Raw genomic sequence first — 24,658 nt, forward strand, 5'->3', positions numbered from 1 at the left:
GTTTTATGCGGACTTAAGCCTAATGTCTGGGAACTGTAATCCCTTGAACTCTTAAAGAAATATACTGATGACTTTACTCCTTGGTTACACTTTAGGTGTTTAAAACCATACAGTTGGCCCAAATAAACCGATTTATTTTTACTCTTCAGGTCATTGAAGGATCTGTTCCTCAGGGGTCACATGGGCTTGGGAGGAGCCCCTGTCTCCTTTCTTTCACCAGTTCCATCTATGTGAAGATAAGTCCTGCTCACCCGTGGCTGGCTTCACTTGGAAGCATGGAGGAAATGTTTCTTCTGAATTGACCCTCCTCTTTGTAGACTGGACACTGGTTCAAGTCCATCCGGTGGGGTCTCCATGGCCTCCCTGAACAGGAGGACAGGTGACTTACCACAGTTACAGGACATTTTAAGAGATGTTCCATAGTCCCCTGGAACTTAGTCAACCTTGAAGGGCAAGGAGCAAAAACTTTCTTTAAGTCCCTCTGACCAGACTAGTATAGGCCTCAAAGTATGGCGGTTAAACATCCAAGAATGTTAGTTTCACCAGTTTGGTACTTTTAATTACCACGTTATTATTTTTATTTTTAATGTGTGTGAGTGTATTGCCTGCATGTAAGTGTACCCATGTTATACAATGCCCACAGAGGTCAGAAGAGGACATCGGAGCCCTTGGAACTGGAGTTACAGACAGTTGTGAGCTGCCATGTGGGTGCTGGGAATGGAACCCAGGTCCTTTATAATAGTAGCCAGTGCTCTTAACCACTGAGCCATCTTTCCAGTCCCCTGTGAACAAATTTGTTGAAGGATACAATTTCTAAAACTTACTCAAGAAGAAACTGACTTCTGGATGTGGTAGGGCACATCTGTAGTCCCAGTACTTGGAAGTACAAGAGACTCTCTGTGAGCTTGAGGTCAGCCTGGTCTACACAGCAAGTTCCAGGCCAGCCAGGCCTACACAGTGAGACCCTGTCTCAGAAGAAGAATTAGAAGAAGAATAAAAAAGAAGGAGGAGGAGGAGGAGGACGAGGAGGAGGAGAACGAGGAGGAGGAGGAGGAGGAGGAAGAGGGACAGGAAGGGGGAGGAAAAGGAGAGGAGGAGGAGGCAAAAGAGAAAACGTGCAGTTTATTTTTAGATTACACATGAGTGTTTTGTCTACGTGTGTGTTGTGTCTACGTGTGTGTGTGTGTGTGTGTGTGTGTGTGTGTACTATGTTTGTGTCTGGTAGCCTTGCAAGCCAGAAAGGGGTGTTTGTTGGATTCCCTAGACCTAGAGTTAGAGACAGTTGTAAGCTTCCATGTGAGTGCTGGGAACTGAACCCAGGTTCTCTGCAAGAGCAGCAAGTGCTCTTAACCATTGCTCCGTCTCTCCAGCCCCCCAAAACTACTAACAGCATTGACTTTATAGTGAGGCAAACAGCAAGTGCCTCCTTCAAAGACTGCTAATCTATACTTTTAATGCTAGGCATGATTCCTCAGAGACCATCTGTGAGTCAAGCACAGAGGAACTCAACTGTTCATGTTTGTTTCTGTCCATCCATTCCTGCCTGAAAAAAGCTAGGTTCCCCATCTGATATGGGAATATCATGTGGGGAGTAAACGCAGAGTTTGCCTCAGAAGCCTAATAAAGAATGAGTTGGAAGGGGGAGGCAAAGACTTCAAGACACAAACAAGGAATACAGAGGTTAGAGCTGTGATAACAAAGCACTGCCTGCTCTAGTTACTCTATTACTCTAGTTTCCTGGGTCACAGTTCACCACTGAAGGAGCCCAAAGTAGAAACTCAGGGAAGGAACCAGAGCACAGACCATGGGGGTATGCTGCTTACTGGCTTGCTCCTTTGGCCCATGCTCAGCTTGCTTTCTTATACAATACAGGACAACCAGCCCAGGGGTGGTACCGCCCACAGTGAACTGAGCCCTCTCACATCGGTCAACAATCAAGAAAATGCCCCACAGATGTGGCCACAGGCCAAGCCGGTGGATACAATTCTTCAATTGAGAGTCCTTCTACCCAGGTGTGTCAAATTGACAACTAATGCTATCCGGCACACCACCCAACTGAGTGGGTTTAGTAACAAATTAAATTTCACAGTGTTAAAGGCTGTGATTTTGATTTTTCATCTCTCCCTGGATGCAGGTGGCTGTCCTCTTGCTGCCCTACCCTGATCTTTCCTCTGTGGGTGCTCATCCCTGAACATCTCTGGGTGACTATATCCCTCCCCTCTAAAGACACCAGGAAGATGGGATTGGAGCTCTTGGTAATGGCTTCATTTTGCCTTAATGATGTAGTATGTGTATGTATGCATGTACAGATGTACATGTATGTGTGTACATGTGGAAACAAGAGGACAACTTTGGGTTTTGTCCCTCAGGTGTTGTCCATCTTAGTGGTGGTGCATACCTTTAATACCAGCACTTGGGAGGCAGAGGCAGGCAGATCTCTGTGAGTTTGAGGCCAGCCTGGTCTATGTAGCAAGTTCCAGGCCAGCCAGGACTACAGGGAAACCGTCTCAAAAAAACAAAAAAGGAAATAAAAGCTATTTCCCTACTAGCCACTAGTGCCCTTTCCTTACAAAGGCGACTTGGTTCAGGTACCTGTGAGACTCAGTACTCCTTAATTTCTTCTAGTATATATCCTCGTGTTTACATGGTAGACACTCATGCTTGTGTGGCAAGCACTTTGCTGACTCAGCCATCTCCTAATGCTCCACAATGTATATTTTAAAAATAAATGAACTATTTCATTTTTAGATTTTAAAACAAACTGCATCCCAATTCCCTCTTGGCAATTTGGGTAACTTCTTCAGAGGATGGTGTGGTAGTAGAGGCAGGAATTGGCTAGGCAGTTAGGGTAAAAAGGCCTCAAAAGTGACCAAGATATGTGTATCTGTGTGTGTCTGTGTGTGCATATGCATATGTGAGTGCAGATGCCTGATGAGACCAGAGGTGTCAGATCTCCCTGGAGCTGGAGTTAAAGGCAGTTGTGAACCAAATGATATGGGTGCTGAGAAACGAACTCAGGTCCTCTATGAGAACAATACATACTTTTAACTGTTGAGTTATCTCTCCCACCCATTATCTTGTTTGTTGAACAAGCTTAGAACTCACCTATTGTTCTAGCCTGGCCAACGAGCCCAAGGGTCCCCTTTCTTCTGTCTCTCCCATGCCGAAATTATAAGTGCACATTACTGCGTGTTTGTTTGTTTGTTCTACGTGGGTTCTGGGATCAAACTCAGGTCCTTGTGCTTGTAAGGACTAAGTCATCTTCTCAGTCCCTTAATGACTTCTTTAAAGCTCCTATCCCCAAACATAGCCCCATTCTAAGTACTGGAGGTTGGAGCTTCAACATGTGACCTTGAGGAGCCACAGTTTAGCTTGTAACAGAAGCAAAGTGCAGCCAGTTGCTCATCCCTGGCAGGGGCACAGAACTTCAAGGAGGGTGGAAGCCTTCTGGGAAGATTTCCTGGAAGGGAAACTTAAAATTTTGGTCAAAAGGGAATTAGAAGGAAAGATTGGAAATTCCAAGGGAAGGGAACAGCATGAGCAGAAGTCTGCAAACAGGATGTGTTTCAGGAAAGATAAGTTATATGGCTGTCTAGATGAGTCACAGGACTGATTGTCCTTCTAGAAGGTGGAGCTAGGCTACGAAAGGCTTTGGATGTCAAGAGATGGTCTGGGTTCTATTTTATGGCAACAGGGAACCATTGATAGTATTGGGGCCCTAGAAGGACTGGAGCTGTACCTTGAGTCAGAATCAGGGAAATCAGTGGAACATGGCTGCCGTTTACAGAATGCATCAAAAGTGCCTGACTGACTGGACCAAATGGCTGGATGGCATAGTCAGGTTCTTGATCCAGGGGGCCTGGGATGGTGCCTGAGCACTTTCCTTTCTGAGGGTCTGTATAATTTGGAAAACAATGGAACTTTGCTTAGCAGTGAGAGCAGAGTGGGGACAGGCAGAGACATGACTCTTCACTTCAGGGGCACTGGCGGAAAGGCCCTTGACTCCCAGAGCTCACTAGAGAGTGAACGAAAGCCTTTTAGACGTGGCCTCAGTAGAGGTGGACCCAACTCTGGAGACTTGCATCTTGGGTTTGGTTGCTGTGACATCCAGCACCTTGGACAGGAAAGCGCTCCTGATGGCGTTTGCCTGGCCTGGGTGCTTTCCACAGCACTGCATTTTTAGTTAGAAACCCAGCACCAAATTGCCTGGTCTCCTGGGGTGAGTGGCAGGCAGAATAATCCCAAGGTCAGTGCTTCTGTTTCCAAGCTGGGGCTGTGTGTCTAGGTTTGCCCTGGTCCCGCCCATTCTGGTCCTCTCTACTCCTGCCCTGCCCACTCCAGCCCTGGCTGGAGATCTTTGCCCAAACCAGCCCCTTCTCCCCTGTAAAGAGCAAGATCCCCAAATTCCAGACCTCATCCCTACTGACTGATGACCCTGGGGAAGATAACCAAATTCTCTGTATTCATTACCCTCCTCTGTAATTTGAAAATAAAACTCCCACCTTCCTGGGCGTGGTGATGATATCAGCACTCCAGCAGCACTCTGGAGACAGAGGCAGGTGATCTCTATGAGTTCAAGTCCAGTCTGTTCTTCAAAGTGAGTTCTGGGCCATCCAGGGCTACATAGTGAGTCAAAACAAAACAAAACAAAACAATACAAAACAAAACAATAACAAAAACCCTACTTACCTTACTGGATTTCTAGGAGCAGTAAATGAAAGAGATCTTGGAAAGCCCCAGGAATACTATGTACTAAGCATTATAAAGTGCTTACTGAGCTTAGTATTATCCATCATTGTTGTTACCTTTGCTTTCTTTGAGCTTTTAGTCACTGACCTCATAGTCTTTATTTCATTTTTTTTCCCCTCACTGGATATGGTGGTCCAAGCCTGTAATCTCAGCACTCCAAAGGCTGAGGTAGGAGGATTGAGAATTCAAAGTCAGCCTTGACTATAAGGTTTGAGGCCAACCTGCACTCCAGGAGACTTTGTCTTTGAAAATGTAAATGAAAAGAAAATCCCATTATAATCTATTTTAGACCTAAAAAGAGAACATAACCCAGCTGGGTGTGGAGCACACCTTTAATCCCAGCAGAGGCTAAGGCAGAGGCAGGAGGATTTCTGTGAGTTCAAGGCCAGTTTGGTCTACATAACATAGTGAGTTCCAGGCCAGCCAGGGCTACAGGGAGACCCTGTCTCAAAAAGACCCCCCCCCAGAAAAAACCCCAAAACCCCAAACAAAACCAAAAAACATAAATACAGTATCTACTCAGTTTTAGTCAGGCCCCTTATCCCCTGGAGTTCCTGGAGTTTCTAGAATAGCCTTCCTCCTACCTACACACTCACAGGAAGTGAGAAATCCAGGCCAAACACAAGCTGAGCCCTGCTGTAAACTGCTTCAAACTCTCTACCTCTCTCATAAAATCCAGATACATGCTTTGATGTAGAGGGCTTTCATGCCCAACCTACAATGACACTTCCTGTTTTGTGTCTTCCACCTAAGACCAAAGCGCCCCTTAACATTTCTTAAGCATCCCCTGCTTTTTACATATGTCAGCTCCTCTGCCTGGGGTTCTCTGTGCTTATTCTTCTCTTTTTTGCTCACTCTAGAAGGAGTACCACCAAGGTTGCCTGAGCAGTGTCCACTGGGATTTCAGTGTGTGTGTGTGTGTGTGTGTGTGTGTGTGTGTGTGTGTATATACATCTGACAGTAGGCCCATGCCTGACTCATCTGCCCTCATAAAGAGAAGGCACGTACTGCCTGGGATGGGGAGTCTGAGATCCAGTGCCAGGGTGTGGCAGGAGTGGCCATTCAGTGACTCAACCCATGTTCTTTTCATAGAGAACATTCAGTCTATGAGTTGTAAAGGCTCTGAGAAACAAAACAGAGGTCATCAATAGGCCCTCATATCAGAGAAACTGTAGAGTATGATTTCCTCTATCGTGCCCAGGGTCCCTTTCCAGCCCTTTCCTGCTCCTCTTCCTTTGTATCTTCCCAGAGACTTTGTATTTCATCCAAGTACTAATGAGGCCAGACCCTGCTTAGCTTTTTCTGAGGTCAGATTAGATCAGGAGTGTTCAGGGTGGTGTGACTATAGACCTTCTCAGGGACATTGATGGGGGACAGACATGTAATGACTTTGTCTCAGATCCCAAAATGTTTGCTGTCTGGGGGGTAACCAAGCGGAGACTAAGTCACCCCAAGCAGCCTGGGTGTGAGGAACAAGGAGCATGTGCTTCCTGTGAGTGCCCAGGCTCTACTTTTCTGTTCTGTAGATGGTACTTACTAAGCAGAGGCTTCATCGTGGTGACTCAGCCTCCTGTCAAATGACAGTCTGAGTTGTCCACTATGTTTGCATCTAACCTATTATTTATTTATTAAAAATCTGCTTTTATTTTTATGTGTACCACTGTTGGCCTGTATGTGTATATGTGTACCGTGTGTGTCTGGTGCCCACAGAAGCCAGAAGAGGGTGTTGGATCCCTTGGAATTGGAGTTATAGATGGTTGTGAGCCATCATGTGGAACCAAACTCCAGTCCGCTGCAAGAGCAGCAAGTGCTCTTAACCACTGAGCCCTCTCTCTAGCCCCTATTTTTTCATTTTTATTTGTGTGTATATGGGTATATCTGTGTGTGTACGTCATGTGTGTGTTGGTTCCTGAGGAAGCCAGAAGAGGGCATAGGATCCCCCAGAGCTGGAGTTACAGGCAGTTGTAAGCAGCCTGACCTGGGTACTGGGAAGTGAACTTAGGTTCCCTGGAAAAGCAGCAAGTGCTCTTAACCACGGAGCCATCTCTCCAGCCTCCCAACCTAGATTTTCAAAATGAATATGTGTGGGCTGGGGATGTTGCTTAACTGATAGAGTGCTTGCCTAGCATAGATGATACTCTCATTGGGTTCAGTCTCTAGTACCACATAAACCAGCCGTGGTGACAGCTGTAATTGCAGCACTCAGGAGGTAGAGGCAGAAGGAGCAGAATTTCAAGGTTGTCCTTGGCTACATAGCAAGTTCAATTCCCGCCTTGGCTACTCAAGACCCTGTCTTAAATACATACATACATACATGCATGCATGCATACATACACACATACATACATAATATACATGTATATATATATGTGTTGAATAGTAATCAGAGTGGCTGGTTTTAGTGTTGTAAATAACAACCTCAGCTGTTCATCTTGGTCTCTGAGTCTCACATTAGTGACCTTCCTGCTCTTAGGCAGGCTCAGAATAGACCCAGGGAGACCTTTGCAGCCTAGACAGCCTGGATGCTCTTCATGATCACCTTAGGTTCCTTAGGTTCATTTCAGTGGATCACATCAGAGGCTCATGCTGGTGGCCAGAGTGTGTGTGGCTCTGTGCTAATCTGGTCATGTGTGTGTGTACACATATGCATATTGTAGTAGGGTCTGGGTGACCATGAAATTATTACAGAATCTCTGTCCTAAGGAGATCCTCCTGCTACAGCAGGCAGATGGCTAACTGATCAACTTCTCTGAACTCAAGTAAGAGTCAAACAAAGGATGTGAAAGCTGGGTGCCCAGCCCTCAGAGGAATTCACACAGGGACTTTGCCCTGACTGTTCCCTCTGCCTGCAAGCCTTGGCCCCAGGATCCTAAGGCCCACTCCTTGCCTCCCCTAACACTTTGAGCAAATGCTACTTTCCCAACAAAACCAACTTGATCATTCCACTTAAAAAATGATTTTGAGGTTTGGAGGGGAGTAACTGGAGAGATGGCCCAGTGGTTAAGAGCACTGGCTGCTCTTGCAGAAGACCAGGGTTTGAATCCCAGTACCCACATGGCGGCTAACAACTGTCTGTAACTCCAGTTTCAGGGGATCCAACGCCCTCTTCTGTTCTCTGCATGACACCAGTGCACTTATACATATGCACACATAACACTTGTACACATTAAAAAAAATAAAATAAATAAATGGGGGCTGGAGAGATGGCTCAGTGGTTAAGAGCTGACTGCTCTTGCAGAGGACCCCGGTTCGATTCCCAGCACCCACATGGCGGCTATGAACCGTCCTTAACTCCAGTTCCAGGGGAATCCAATGCCTTCTTCTGACCTCCGTGGCATTGCATGGCAAGGGTGCACTCACATACATGCAGGCAATACACTCATAATAAATGGGGGCTGGAGAGATGGCTCAGTGGTTAAGAGCTGACTGCTCTTGCAGAGGACCCCGGTTCGATTCCCAGCACCCACATGGCGGCTATGAACCGTCCTTAACTCCAGTTCCAGGGGAATCCAATGCCTTCTTCTGACCTCCGTGGCATTGCATGGCAAGGGTGCACTCACATACATGCAGGCAATACACTCATACACATAAAACATAAAATTCAGGTCAGCTGGGGCTACAGGGTGACCCTGTCTCAAAAAGACCAAATAAATAAATTTTTAAAAAATTAATTAATTAAAAAATTTAAAGTGATTTCTAGGGACTGGAGAGATGGCTCAGGGGTTAAGAGCACTGGCTGCTCTTGCAGAGGACCTGGGTTTAGTCTCCAGTACCCATATGGCAGCTAACAACTGTCAGTAACTCCAGTTCCAGGAGATCCAACACCCTTTTCTGGCCTCTGTGGGCATTGTGCAACACAGGTGCACTTACATACATGCAGACAAAAACCCATGCACATAAAATAAATAAATATAGGAAAAGAAAGAAAGCAATTTCCAGTTGGGTGTGAGGAAACACACCTGTAATCCCAGATACTCAGGAGGCTGAGACAGAAGGATCACATTTGAGATCAGCCAGACTACATACATTTAGCAAGACCCTATCTATCTAAACACGTAAATAGCAGCTCCCTCACACTCCTCAAACATATCTGTTTATTATTATTTTTATTATTGGGGAATGGTGCTGGAAATGGAATTGTCTTGCTTTATTCTTAGCCAAAGCACTTACCTTCGGATAGTAAAACTGATTTCAAATGCTGCAGGCTTTGCTCACCTATTCTGCCTTCCTGTCTGTTCCTTTGTTTCTTGCTCTGGAAAGGAAGCTCTGTAGGAGAAGAGCCCTTGTTTGTTTGGCCCTCTGTGGTGTTTCTAGTGACTGGAGCAGGGCCCGGCATATAGCAGACACTCAATATTTGTAGCCTGGTGGTGACAGGTGTGTGTTGGAGGCAGACAGGAGAGGCTGCAGCAGGGTACCATGGGGCTACTCATGATATTTATGGGCACCTGGGGATATGAATGTAGAGGCAGTATGACAGGTGACCTGAGAATATCTGAGATATTTGGGGGACTTTTTTGTATCCCCAAATTCTAGCTCAGAGTCCATCCTTTCTCTGTATCCCCAAGGCTCACAACTTGTGGATATAGAGGAGACTCAGGGACACTATTGAAAGGCCAGTGTCTCATGGTTACATTGGAGGTTGGAGAGGTGATGGCAACCTGGTTGGTAAGAATGGAAGGCACCTGAAGGCCTAGGGGCTAGAAGAAAGCACCCAGAAAGGTTGATGTTTTGAGAGGCAAGGCATCAGAAGTTGCTGCAGTGGAGGTTGGGTTGTGCCCTGTGACGGCAGAGCAATTTGCGCATAAGAGAACAGAGAGTATAGCCCCAGTCCAGAGATGCCTATGAGACCAGACCTAGAGAGAAGAGCCTGCCTATAAGGCTCCAAAGCTTCAAGAAGTCTGGATAGAATTCTAGGAGCCCGAGACAGCATGTGATGAGAGTTAGAGGTGGCAAAGGAAACAACTCAGAAAGAACTGCCATTCTTAGGGGATCGTTATCCTGCCAACTACCCAGTGCACTGCAGCAGTATTCCCCCTAAGCCTTCTTGTGGACACAGAACAGAGAGGTTGGTTCACTTTGGTCATTTGGTTCAACTTTCTTCACAGGTCCAGTGACTGACTCTCTGGGCAAGGGAAAGATGCCACTGGAGAGGTGTGCTGATTCCTCAGAGGCTGTGGTTGTACCCAGCTGGAGGCCAGAAAGGCTTCTAGAGAGAGGAGTACCCAAGCTGGCCCAGGGTTTGAAAGCCAGCTGATCAAGGAGAGGCCCTTGACATAGGAGCTGCATACGAGAGGGCTAACATGCACCATCTAATTTCATTCGCCTGGCGGCTCTGAAGACATCTGAGGCAGAGGAAGTGGCTTATTGTACAGCTAGGGAAATAAAGACCTTGAGACCAATTCCAGAGAGGGCAAAGGTCCAACCCTGGACCAACTGTCTGAAAGCAGCAGGCCTGGGGCTGAAACTCAGGGTGGCTGGACTCCTGGCCCACTGCTCATCCTGTGGTGGTCTTAGAAGTTACTGGCCAATTCAAAATTCCATTCATGGATACTTTCCATGGTATGAGAGAAGCTGTCAGCTATGCCTCAGGATGTGTGTGTGTGTGTGTGTGTGTGTGTGTGTGTGTGTGTAAATGTGAGGGTGTGCTCCCCATGTGGGTGTATGTGGTGACTAGAGGTCAACATCAAGTGTTTTCCTCAATCACTTTTCTACCTTATATTTTGAGCCAGGGTTTTTCACCAAACCTTGCTGTTTGGGCTAGACTGACTGACTGGTCATCAAACTCCAGGGATCCTCCTGTCTCTGCCTCCCCAGTACTGGAATTTTGTCACATGCCATCCTACCTGACTTTTATGGGGCTGTTGGGGATGAAACTCAGGTCTTCATATTGAACCATATTCCCAGCATCCCCCATCAGAATCATAATCTGCTCCTAGACCCCAGAGGAGATCCAGAACATGGCCTAGAGACCCACTCTGGTGCCTCACTGATTGGTCTAGGGCAGGAGGTACCCAGGATGGAAAAGGTTGTGTCTGGGTTTGTGTATCTGGTTTTGGGGATGATCTCAGGGCTTCCCTGGCTGGGCTGTCAGCTCTTAGGCAGTACACTTCCTTTCTTTGGAAACTTCAGTTTTCTCCTCTGTCTAGTACCTCTGGAGAGCTGAAAATGGAAGCCACAGTGGGCATGGCTTCCCACAAAAAAGTTATCTGTCAGCTGGTGAAATGGCTCAGCTAGTAAAAGTGCTTGTTACCAAGCCTGATGCCTTGAGTTAGATCTCTTGGAGCCACATGGTGGAAGGAGAGAACTGACTCTCACAATTTGTCCTCCACATGCACACCATGGCACACATGCACAGCCCCCAAACACACAAAATAAATAATATATAAAAACAAAATTTGACATTAGCTGTGATTTAGAAGGAAGTGGGGCTTCGAGCCACACTAGGCTGATGACAAGGATATCTCTCTCCAGCCCTTACTGAAAATGACTTTCACTGAGTTCTCCCCAGGCCCAACCTGAAGTACTTCACTGCATTTATCCGCTGAATGGGATGTAAACTGGGAAATGCTGGAGGAAGGCATGTCCTCCATTTGGGAAGATGCTGCTGGTGATAATTGTGTCTTGCAAAACCATGCAGTTCAGACCCTTACATCTTTGAGAGCAAGCAAGGCTTTGCAGGCTGTGATACTGCTCTGGCCTCGGCTTCCTCCGTCCCGTCCAAGCTGGCCACGGGATCAGTGCACAGGCAGCCAGCCACCCACCCTTGGTCTCAGCCCCTGTACAAAGTGTATGGGGGGCCCCAGCTAGGGCAGGCTCTGGATTCCCACTGCCTAGGAGCTGGGCGCAGCCCTGAGGCTTATCGCCTCAATGACTCCTGAGCAGGCAGACTGTCTCCGCTACTGTTGAGCGGAGCTGATAAAGAGGACAGACCTTGTGTTTATTGTGGCCCAGTCTGGGGAGAGCCGGGCCTCCCAGAGGCGGCCCTGTCTCCTCTGGGAACAGGCTGTCTGTTTGCACAGATACCATCGCATTCCTGCAGCCAGAGGCCACCCCAGGATGGATGGGGGTGGGGTGGACAGAGGAGGGGGAAATAGGACAGCTGCAGGTCTCTGTTCCTCTGGGACTGGCTCTGAAGAGACACATTGGGGAATTCTCCGTTCCTGGCCTGACTTTTGAGTACATCACAAAGGGCATCCACAGGAAACTCACCACTCTGCACTGTGGAGTGTCTCCGGGTGATCATGTCCAACCCTTAGCCCATGGACTGCATGCACCCTAGGACAGCTGTGAATATGGCCCAACACAAAATTATAAACTTACTTAAAACGTTATGAGATTTTTGGATGGGGGCAGCTTGGTGGGGTGAGGGTAAATCTATTGTTCCATTCTCGAACATGAACTTTGAAGATGACAGTATTGTGTCACAAAGTCCAAAGGTTGGACATAAACCAGGTACACCTTTAATCTCAACTGTCTAGAGGCACAGGCAGGAGGATCTCCTGGAGTTTGAGGCTAGCCTGGACCACATAGCAAGTTCCAGGCTAGCCAAAGCTATACATTAAGACCCTGTATCAAAACATACAAATAATCACACCCAAACTAAAGGTTGGATGTGCCTGCACAGCTTCTAAGACATTTGCTCAAAATTAATGCCCATTTTCTAAACAGCTTTCTGTTTAGGAGATTTTACAAAGGAGATGCTGGTGACACTGGGACAATACAGGCCAGGGTCTGCTGGCCAGCATTCATGGTCAACCCTGACAAGGTACCTGATGGGTCACAAGGACTTCCAAAAGCACTAGGGATGGGGTGCTGGGGAGATGGCTCAATGAGTAAAGTACTTGCTGTGCAAGCCTGAGAACCTGAGTTTAATCCCTGGCACCCATGTAAAAAGATGGCCATAGCAGAGTGCAGCTATCCCTAGAGTGCTGGGGGTGGGAGACAGGAGGATCCTAAGCTTTTGGTTCAGTGAGAGACCCTGCCTCAAAAAAATTAATGTAGAGAGCAATGGGTAGGGACACTTAATGTTGGCCTTTGGTACACATACACACACACACACACACACACACACACACACACACACACTGTGGGTTTATGAACTCAACAGCCCTTTTGAGGCAGGTCACCATCTTAGTACATAGTTGAGGACATGGACCTAAACCCAGAGTAAGTCATTTGACTGAAATTACACAGGCAGGAGGAAAATAGGGGTGGGTGGGATTCGGATCAGTAAGGCTCCAGATCCCCCCAGTTAACCCTGAGTTGCCCTACCAGCTCAAAGATGACTGGTTACAGTCCCCTCATGTGTAGCAAGGGCACAGACATTTACAGCTTCAGACAGCCAGCTTGGAGAAGAGCTTGCTTTGGAGCTGGACCTGTGTCCAACTCCTGGCTGTGACACTGACGAACCCTGTGGTGGAGTCTGAACACGCTGAGCCTCGGTTTCCTCATGTGGTTAGAGGGAGTGGTGGGCTGGGTGAGAATCTGGTACAGAGTAGGTTTTCACTCAGGAACAATGCAGGCTGTGTTGGTAGAGGGGGTGGAGAGATGACTTTCCAAGTGGAAACTTCAGAAGGATGTCTCTTAAGAGAGAAGTCCCGTCACTCAGTGATGTGAGCACAGAGGAGTCATGACTTCAAAGGAGGTGGCATGAGTGAGTTAGGCAGACTCAAGTTCAAATTCAATACCCAGTCCCCCATTTTTAATGTTACTGGGGATTGAACCCAGGGACTTGTACATGCTAGGTACATGCTCTACCACTGAACTCTAGTCTTTGCAGTTTTTCTTTTGGGACAGAGTCTTATATATTAGTCACTGTTTTTTTGTTGCAGAGACAAAAATAACCTGACAAAGGCAGGAAGGAAGAGTTTATTCTGGCTCACAGTTTGAAGGTACAGCCTGTCATGGTGGGGAAGGCGTGGCGGCAGGAGCAGGAGGCAGCTGGTCACATGGCATCCACAATCGGGAAGCAGAGAGACGAATGCTGGTGCTCAGCTCACTTTTTCCTTTTTATTCAGTCTGAGACCCCAGCCCACGGGATGGTGCTGCCCTCAGTTAGGGTGGGTTTTCCTACCTCAATTAACCCAATCTACAAACTTTCACAGACATGCCCAGATGTGATTCTAGAGCCTGTTAAGTTGACAATCAATACAAGCCATCATAGTCTTACTAAGTTGCCCAGGCTGACCTTAAACTTGCCATCATCCTGCCTCAGCCTCCTAAGTAGCTGGTATGACAAGCCTGTGCAGCCAGGCCCAGCTTAATACCCAACACTTACTGTCTGTGTAACCTTGGGGAGCAACTTAACTTCTTTGAGTTTATAAAATAAGGTCTATAGACCCTTGCCCATAGATATGTGCAGAATGGATAAATCATTCAGAAACTTTTTGTAGAGAAACTGGCAAGGCACATAGCAAGTGCTCAATAAATGTGCTTGATAATATTGTTTATAAGGGCTTGGGGGCGAGTAGGAGAGGGATGTGTGCTTGGCAGAAAAACATCCCAAAGATGTTGTTCTGGAACCTGTCACTATGTTAGGTGACACAGCAAAGGGGAGTGAAGGTTTAGATGGCCCTCTCTCCTTCCCCTTTCCTTTGCTGGCTCTCGCTGGAGGTACATCACTGCTGTGTTGTGAGCTGCCCATCTATCAAGGAATAGATGCCTTAAACTGGAGCCATCGAGGACCCAAAACTATAGACCCTGGGCTATATAGTGAGATCCTGTCTTAAAGAAGAGGGAGAAGAGAGGAGGAGGAGATCAAACTAACCAACCAACCAAACACCCCCAAACTAAAGCTATGTGAGTATCTCACTACCTTTTGAGTCTTTTTTTTTTTTTTTTGAGACATGGTCTCACGTAGCCCAGGATGGCCTTAAAGTCACTATGTAGCTGAGGATGACTTTGAACTTCTGATCCTCCTTCCTCTACCTCTTGAGTGCTAAGATTATAGGCATGTGCCACCATGCCTGGTTTATGCCATTCTGAGAGCTAAACCCAGGGTTTGGTGCATGCTAGGCAACATCTGCTAAGTTCAACCCTCAGTCTTTTTTTGTCCTCTGAGTCTTGAGAAGGCCAACTCTTTAACTGCTGAGATTCCTTTTCCTTATCTGTAAGGTAGGCTATAGGGATGGAGAGGTGGTGCAACTGGAAGGACTTGCTGCACAAGCATGAGAATCTGAGTTTGATCCCCACAGCTGGGTGTTGTGGTGCATGTTAGTAATCCCTGGGAAGGCAGAGACAGGAAGATGCCTAGGGCTCACTGGCAAGCCAATCATGCCTAATTAGGGAACCCTGGTTCAACGAGAGATCTTATCTTAGAAAACAAGGTGGATGGCACCTGAGGAATGACACCTAAGGTTGGCCTCCGGTCTTCACATGCATGTGTACATGCATGTACGTGTACACACACACACACACACACACACACACACACACACACACACACACACACAGAGGTGCTGAATGACCTGAGCAGAATAAGTGTGTGACATTTCAAGCAAGGCCATTCACCTGCTGTCTTCTGTCAATATCCTTCTCTCCACTAGAGGTCAGTGAGGCAGCCAATCCTGTCAGGATGCACAGAGATAAAGATGTCTCCAGAGCTAAATTCCTCTAACACGCGTGTATACCTGTAAGCAGTCCTAAACATATGGCTCTAGTTAGTGCAGGTAGATCCATGCATTGCCTTCTTTCACAGTTAATGAAGGTTAGTGTGCCATAGTCACCTAGGAAGGAGGGCCCAGCTGGAGTCTGAGGCATCTGGCTTCACAGCCTGGGCTCTTACCTATCTTGCTGCCTGTGACTCTCAGTGCTGTTCCCATCAGGGAGACCTCTGTGGAGGCAGGTAGAGCAAGGTTGCCATGGTTTTCAGAACAGGTTTAATTCAGGTCTGCTACTTTGTAACTGTGAGATGCTGGGTAAACTATTAATCTCTCAGAGGACATGATAAAGGATAAACTAGACAAAACCCCAACCCTAACCTAGAATCTTGCCCCTGAGAGGCAGTTTCTCCAAGGATGTGACCCTCTGGTGTCCCTCTGTCCGCTCCCCCAACTTTAATAAACTGGGAGTGAAGGAGGCTGGGAAAAGTCCTGACAAATATCAGCAAGAGGAAGCAAGTCTATCAAAGGAAGGCAGTGAGCTCCCTAATGCAGGGACGTACCTGTACCATAGAAGCATTTAGCCCGTGTTTGCTGTTTGAGTGTCTGAAAGACTAAACGAATAAATTAAACAAAAGAGCAGGAGGGCTGGAAAAGGAAGCTCCTCCTACAGAGATGAAAGCTGAGGGAGAGCTTTGTAAAGCTTATGAGTGATGCCCAGGGAATGGATAGCCCTCAGTCAGGATCAGCTGAATGATGCTGAGGTGACGGACATTCCCCCCATCCTTGTACTTCCCAGCCACCACTGCACTTCTTTTTTTATTATTCATTGTCATTATTTTATAAAATCTTTTTCTCTTTTGATTTATTTTTATTTTGTGTATATGAGTGTTTTGCCTGCAAGTATGTATATGCACCACATGCACACAGTGCCTGGGGAGGCCGGAAGAGGACATCAGATTCCCTGGAACTGGAGTTAAGGACAGTTGTTAGTTGCCATGTGGATGCTGGGAATGGAACCCAGATCCTCAGCAAGAGTAGCCAGTGCTCTTAACAGCTGAACTTTTTCTATTATTTATTTATTAGAATTTTAAAAATGTGCGAGGTGTGTGTTTGTGTTTTGTGTGTGTGTGAGTGTGTGCAGGAGTCAGTTCTTTCCTTCCACCACGTGTGTTCCAGGGATTGAACTTAGGTTATCAAGCTTGGGGGCAATCACCTTACTTGCTGGTAAGATGTTACCAGCTCTACTGAGAATATCTTGTTTGTTTGTTGACCCAGGGTCTGAACTCTTAATGAGTGCTGGGATTACAGGCCCACACCACCATGCCTATTTATAAATGACGTGAAGGTGACCAGGCTGCTCCATGTTTCTTTCACTCACAGACCCTGCTGGAGAAGACATGCTTTACTGGTGACCTGAGAACCCCAGCCTGACTTCTAGTTGTTCTTTTTAGAAGTGTCTGGCCTCTCTTCTGCTTACACTTCATTGTCCAAAGCGAGTTCCAAGATCACACTTGACCTCAGTGGATGGAAAAACAGCCACATTCCCAGAATTCGAGGATCAGCCACTCTCAGCAGTACTGACCACTTCACTGGTGGCTTAGGCCAGAGGCCCTGAGGCAGGTATGGCTCACAGCCATGGTTTATGTGGCCTCAGTTTCAAATATTTTCTTATGATCCCTGATCTTTCTGGCATCAAGATAGATACAGATGGACTGGAGAAATGGCTCAGTGGTTAAGAATGCTTGTTGCCCTTACAGAGGATCCGAGTCCAGTTCCCAGCATCCATTTTGGGCAGCTCACAACCACCTGTAACTCCAGCTCCAGAGGATCTGATGCCCTCTTCTGGACTTCACAGGCACTTGCACTCACACATACATATACCCATCTGGTTTTTTAATTCAAAGTTTGTTTTATGGCTTTTATTTTATTTTATGTGTATGAGTCCTACATGTATGTAAGTGCACCATGTCATGAAATGCCCTCAGAAGAGGGTGTCAAATACCCCAGTTATGGACAATTGTTAGCCTTCAGGTGGGTGCTGGGAATCAAACCCAGGTCCTCTGCAAGAGCACCCAGTGCTCTTAACCACTGAGCCAACTCTCCAGCCTGGCTTTTTTTTTTTTTTTTTTTAAAGACAGGATCTCATGTAGTCTAAGGCTGGCCTAAAACTGTCTATGTAGCTCAGACTGGCCTTGAACTCCTAATTCTCCTACTTCTACCTCCCAAGTGCTGGAATGTTGTGTAGACATCACCATGCCCGGTTTAGATTTGAAATTTGGACTAACAGGTGATAGTGTGTCTTCATCCATTCGGGTTTTTATTAAAAAGAAAATAGCAAATACTATAGAAGGAATAAGGAGGAGGGAGGGACTTACAGACAACAGAAACTTTTTGCTAGAGGCGGTGATGTTCAAGGTCAAGATACCAGTATGTTTGGTGTCCATCGAGGGTTGACTTTCTGATTTCCTGCCGGCCATATTTTTACCATATCTACACATGGCAGAAGGAAGGGAGCTCTCTGGAGTCACCTTTATAAGGGCACTAATCCCATTCATGGGAACCCACCCTCATGACCTACTTTGCAATATCCTACCTCCTAATGCTACCATGTTGTTGATTGAGTTTCAACATGAGTTTTGTGGGGAAACATGCATTCTATCCATTGCAGTGATTCTAGTTATTTTAAGAAGGTTTCAGTTGGGCAGATTGTAATAGAAAACCTCAAATGTACATAAATGAGATGCTTCTTCCTGAGGGCAGGAAGTGAAGGGATAGCCTAGGCCTGGCGTGGCAGATTCAGAAGTTATCTGAGACTTCGGTTCCACATGGTTTCTGCTCTGTCATCCTTGGATGTTTTGCTGTTTGATAAAGGAGTGCACTGAGGTTGCCACAGGCATCCAGCAGCCTTGGCCAGAAGCCTGCTGTTCTGATGGGCTGCAGCAGGGAAGTAGATGGCTGGCTTACCCTGGACCCGACCTCAGCTTGTCACAATCTCTACTCCTCCCTAGTACCTTCCCAACACATTGTCAGTCTAGTTCTCGATGGGTTGGTGCTAGCTTTTGTTTCCTAAAAAGAGAAAGAAACAGTTCATTTTTATGGAAAAGAGCAAAAAATACAGTGGGAGAATATTTCCAGAAAAACAAGAAGGCTGGGGAGATGGTTTGATTGGTAAAGTGCTTGCTGTGCAAGCATGAGTATCTGAGTTTGATCCCTGGCACCCACATAAAAATTAGACAAACAAAAACCAGGTATAGTGGTGCATGCCTATAAACCCAGCACTGAGGAGGTAGAGACAGGAGGATTCCTGGAGCTGAATAGCCAGTCTAGCAGGACTTCAAAACTCTAGATTGGTAAGAGACCCTGTCTCCAAAAATACAATGAAGCCTGGCATGGTGGCACACACCTTTGATCCTAACACTCTAGAGGCAGAGGCAGAGGCAGAGGCAGAGGGAGGCTGATTTCTGTAAGTTCAAGGCCAGCATAGTCTACATAGTGAATTCCAAGTTAGTCAGGGCTACACAGTGAGACCCTGTCTCAAAAATAAAAATAAAATAAAGTGGAGAGCAACTGAGGAAGACATCTGATGTCAATCCCTGGCCTCTACATGCATGTACACACAAGTACATGTGCACATGCATATATTTAACCCTATTATCTACACACAAACATTTAAAAAAATTAAGCCTATTTCTTTGGAGAGGAGAAATATATCCCCAGCTGTGTATGATGCAATCAAGGTGTGTTGAAAACCCATCTTCCCTAGGTATGTGCCCCAGCTGACTTAGTACCACAGGGGCCCAGCCTTAAGACTCCTGGGCCCGTAGCTCTGGGGAAGTCAGCTGCTTCAGTCTCATTGGCTTTGCATAGCTCAGCCCTCTTTTGGGGAGGAGGCCAGCCCTGGTTACCCCACCCTATTTCCCCATTATTTGGAAGGATCTTGCCCTTCTTTGTGCTCAGGGCTTATTTTGAACAAGTTCAAAACCGCCTTGCAAAGTTCAACATCGTTATGATGGGCAAAAATGCAGTGAAATAGCACACCACTGTCAGTTAATTATGAAAAATCCCTTAATAGCTGACATTATTATAAATTATATATCCATTATGACAGGGACAATTGAGCTCTCTGTTTTTCTTGCCCGGCACTGGAACCCCAAACAATGCTGTCTTGTTGGGGAGAATGACCTATGTACTTGGAGGCAAGCTGGGAGTTTCCATGGACTACCTTTCTTGACCACAGAGGCCCTGGGCCTCTGAGGACACCCTGCTTCTGTGAAGGATGAGGCAGTGGGCTGGCCAGGCCTCAGAACCAACATCTTCTCTTACCACCCATCCCCCTCTCTGCTATGACCAGAAGAATCTCTTCCCATGGGGCTCCCTAGCTCCTTTTGCCCTGGTCCCCACTCTTCTTCCTATCTGCTATCTATACCCAGCTTGAAGAACTCTTCTTTCAGGCAACCTCCCTAATTTCCCCTTCCTAAAGTTCCAGACACATGACAGATGAGTTTCTTTTTTTCCTTTTTGAGTTAGATGCATGAAGTACTCACTCTATGGGGAAGCCTTAATCTTTCACGTATACTCTATACTCTATGGAACTTCTTCCAGGCCAAGATTTGAGATGGAGAAGATTACCATGAGCTGACCATTTGGGCATGTGCCTATCATCCCAACACTTGGCCATCTGAGGTAGAAAGAGCAAAATAAATTCAAGGCTAGCCTGGGCTATGAAGCAGGAACCTGTTTCAAAAAAGCAAGAAAACGGGTTACCGCACCTGAGAATCCCTTGGTGGCATAAGTGAAAAACAGCCTGTGGCCAGTCCAAGTAGGGGATGACTCAGCAGGTTGGCCCACTATGTCTTCAGGTGAGTGGGGGGCACCACCCACCCTTGGAGAAACCACCAGCTGTGAGTTCCTTATCTTCTTAGCTATTCCAGTTATACAGAGAATTGCAGTACTTTCTCTACCCACTTTATCCCAGGTCCAAGAAGGTTCTGGGCTGACAGTGGGACCCAGGGTAGATCCAGGCTGTACATAGCCTGGAGCTGTGCATTTTGTAATTTGAGAGACTTTCTTTTTTTGAGACAGGGCCTCTTATAGCCTAGGTTGAATTTGAACTTGTTATGTAGCCTAGGATGGCCTTGAACTCTCATCTTCTTACCTCCACCGCTTGAGTACTGGGATTACAGTCATTTGTCACTATATTCTATTTATTTGATACTGGGGATTGAACTCAGGACTTCATGCAAGCTAGAGATAGGTACTCTACCAACCTAGCTATATCTCGAGCCTGGGAGACTGTCTTTAAGAAAATAATACTTGCCTTGGAGAAGTGATGTCAGCTCATTTGCCTGGTGCCTCTGGCAGTCACTGAGAGACTTCATGGTCTCAGAGGTTGTCGAGGTGAGAAGCCCTGACTGGGCTCACCCCTTCTAGCCACATCAGTGGTCCTGGAATGTTGGGCCTTGGCCTGTGTTAGAATCTCCAAGGGAACTAAAGGGAAAAAAAAAAATTCAAGCAAAGGTCAACGAATTCAGGGCTGGGGATATAGCTCAGTTAGTAGGGAACTTGCCTAGTCTGCACAAAGCCCTGGGTTCCATCCCTAGCTCAGCAGAAACTGAACATGGTTCCCCCTGGTAGTCCAGTACTAATGAAATTGGTCTTGGTGGGGATTTAGCCAGTGTTTTTTTTTTTTTTTAATTTTATTATATGTGTACGAATGTTTTGTTTATATGTACGTAGGCACACCACATGTGTGCAATGCCCACAGAGACCAGAAAAGGGCATCAGATCCTCTGGAACTGGAGTTACAGATAGCTGTTAGCCACCATGTAGGTGCTGGGAACCGAACCTGGGTCCTTTGCAAGAGTAGCCAGTGTTTTTAAACCATTGAGCCATCTCTACAGCCCCACTGGGTTTGTTTTAGTTTTTGTTTTGTTTTAACACACTAAGGTAATTTGAACACATGGGAAATGCCAAGAGCCCCTGGGCAGAGCGTGAATCAAATGCTGCCCTTCCTGGTTGGCTCCAGGCACATCTTGAGAAGGCCAGGAGCCTGTGCTTCCTGCCACTCTTGTGCCCCTTTCCCACAAGGGGCTCCTGACTGCTTATGAACTTGGCCCACCCCACCAGCACACCCCTTTCCTTCATGGGGACAACTCAGACACCAGAGATGGGCATGACTAAGCATTGTGTGTGTTACCAGAGGTGTAGCCTCAGTGGTTGCCTGACAGTGGCCCAGTGGATAAGGGTTGGGGCTGGAATTGAACATGGGCCTTTAGGGCTCCAAAATCAAGACAATTTTCCCAAAGCCCAGCTGCTTCTGAGAAGCAGCATCTGGTTAATAAATATAAGCCATATCTGGGGCACAGGCCCACACCAGGGCCCACTTACCTATTAGGCACAGCATGTACAGTTCCTGGGGCCCAGAATTCTTTATGAAATGCTTTAATTTTGTTTAAAATAAAAAGAAATAAATTCTGGGGATATAGCTTAATTGGTAGAGGGCAGGCCTAGAATATAAGAGGCCATGGGTTCGATCCCCAGAACCCCCTAAAATGGGATGGTTAGAGGCACATGGCCTTGTAATCCCAGCCACTCCAGAGGTGGAAGCTAGAGGATCAGGACTCATTAAACACAGCCTCAGCCTCAGCTAGCTCTAGCCCAACCTGAGCTACATTACACCTTATCTCAAAACAACAAAAGGAAAGATAAATAGTAAAATCAAAAGAAATAAAGCAAATTATAATAATGGATAACAACAAATCCAGCCTTGATGACAGTAGTCTTTATGTCAGCACACTTCTCAAATGTGTTTTAAATATTTTTATTTATCATTTTTAAAAATTTTATGTGTATGAGTATACTGTTGGGCATGTATATAAGTACACTCATGCCATGAAATACCCATGGAGGTCAAAAGAGGGCATAAGATCCCCTAGAACTGGAGTTACAGATGGTTGTTAGCTGCCATGTCAGTGCTGGGAACCAAACCCAGGTCCTCTGCAAGAGCAGCCAGTGCTCTTAACTGCTGAGCCATCTTTCAAGTCCCTCAAATGTGTTTTAAATTATTTTTGAGAGTTGTGAAAATGAAAGCACCCAGGGTCTGCAGGAGTCCTAATGCTGCCCTGTACACAATGCCAGGCCTTGGAGGGTTCTGCTGACTCTGTTCCCTAGCCCTTCCTGGAATGTGGCTTGCACCAGCAGGAATGAGAACAGAGAATCATTATGACACACCTTCTGCACATTGACTCTGGGAGCAAACAGGAGCACGAAGCCAGCCATGCCTGGGTGGAAGGGATGGAGTTGTGACAGGAAGCCCCAGAAATGCAACCGGAGGTGCCAGCTCTTGCCTCTGTGTCTTTTTGCTCTTGTCATTTCATTTGACTTTTGTACTGAACCTTGGTTCTGCCTAGATTTTGTGCCAAGGGCAAGTATTAATAATGGAATATTAGGTGACTTTAAAAACTAGGTATATGGGGGGCAGCGGAAGAAATAGCTCAGCAGTTAAGAGGACTGGCTGCTCTTGCAGAAGCCCTGGGTTCAGAGCCCAGCACCCACTTGAAGGCTAACAACCATCTGTAACTCCAGTTCCCTCTTCTGACCTCTGTGGGCACTGCATGACACTACTGCACTTACATACAAGCAGATAATACACTCATACACATAAAATAATAAGAATAATAAAATATTAAGACATAATAAATAAAATATTTTTTAAAAATTTAGATGTAGGAGCCAGAGAGATGATTCAATAGGTAAAGGCACTTGCCACCAAGTCTGATGACCTGAATTTGATTCCTGGGAACCACAGGGTGAAAGAAGAGAACGCACTCCTGCAAGTTCCTCTGATTGCCACATTCCTGCCAGGGCAAGTATGCCCCCAACCCCCTGAAAAAAATATTAAAGCTAAAAACAAAAATTAAAAAAAAAGCTGGGTATGGTAGTGCACACTGCCTGTAATCTCAGCACTCAGGATGCTGAGGCAGGAGGATGGCAAGTTTGAGGCCAGCCAAGGATACATCATGAGACTGTCTTAAAACAGTATACAGCCAGGTATGGTGGCTCATGAGCCCAGTACTAAAGGAGGCAGAGGTGGGTGGAACTCTGTGAGATTGAGGTCAGCCTGCCTGGTGTACATAGTGAGTGACAGGCCAGCTGGGGATACAGGAAAACCGTCTCAAAAAAGATCAAAATAACCCCCAAAACAGAACAAAACAAAAAAGTATATAACACACAAAAAACACAGCACAACAAAACACAGCAAACCAACAAAACAAGCAAGTGTTGGGACATAGCTCAGTGGTAGAGGGCTTGCCGAGTATGTGCAAGGCCCTGGGTTCAAGCCACAGTCTTGCCAAAAATTTTTTTTTTTTTTGCAAGGCCCACATGATTTAATCCCAGCACTCAGGAGGCAGAGGCAGGAGATGCTACGTAAGTTTGGGGCCAGCCTGGTCTACATAGCAAGGTCTAGGCCACCAGGGCTACAAAAATGAGACCTCTCTTCAAACAAACAACAAAAAATAAGCAAGCAAATAAAACACCAAATTGCTACAGGCAGAAGAGTGAATCCCTCAGCCTCTGCCTCTTTGTGCCTCTCTCCAGAGACAGCCATCTTTACCAGCTTATTGTATATCTTTTTAATTGTGTCCCAGTCAGAGTCTCACATGGTAGCCTAGGCTAGCCTGGAAGTCACAGCAATACTCCTGCCTCAGCTTCTCGAGCGTTGGGATGAAAGTTCAGAGCTACCAATGCCTGGTTTTATTATACATTTTTCCAAAGATATCTTGTGCATCCAAGTTATTAATGCTTTTTAAAAAAATTGTTGTAAGCCAGTATTGTGGAACATACCAGTAATCTTAGCATCTGGGCATCATAGGCAGGAGGATGAGGAGTTCAAGTCATCCTTAAGCTATGTAGTGAGTTCATAGCCAGCCTGGGCTACCATAATACCCTGTGTCAAATATTCTCAAAAATTTAAATATTAATAACAATCGATGTGGAATGTAGCATCATGAGGCTGGGAATGTAGTTCAGTGATGGAGCACTTACCTAGAATACCAGAGCTGTAGGTTCAATTCCTAGTAGAGAGGGCATAGAAGGGGTGCAGCATAGTGTCCACATGGTGGTCAATTGCTTTCTATCTTGATCTCGGATGCACAGGGATGCCTCTTTCTTTTTCAACAGCTGAATGATGAATATCATTTTTTAAGTAGACACTATATTGATACAGTTAAGGATTTTTTTTCCCAGTGCCATGCCTTTTATTATAAATTTTTTTTTTTGGTCTTTTTGAGACAAGGTCTCCCTGTAGC

The sequence above is a fragment of the Nannospalax galili genome, unplaced genomic scaffold, assembly GCF_000622305.1.
Source record: "Nannospalax galili isolate Female #2095 unplaced genomic scaffold, S.galili_v1.0 scaffold54, whole genome shotgun sequence".
NCBI lineage: Eukaryota > Metazoa > Chordata > Mammalia > Rodentia > Spalacidae > Nannospalax > Nannospalax galili.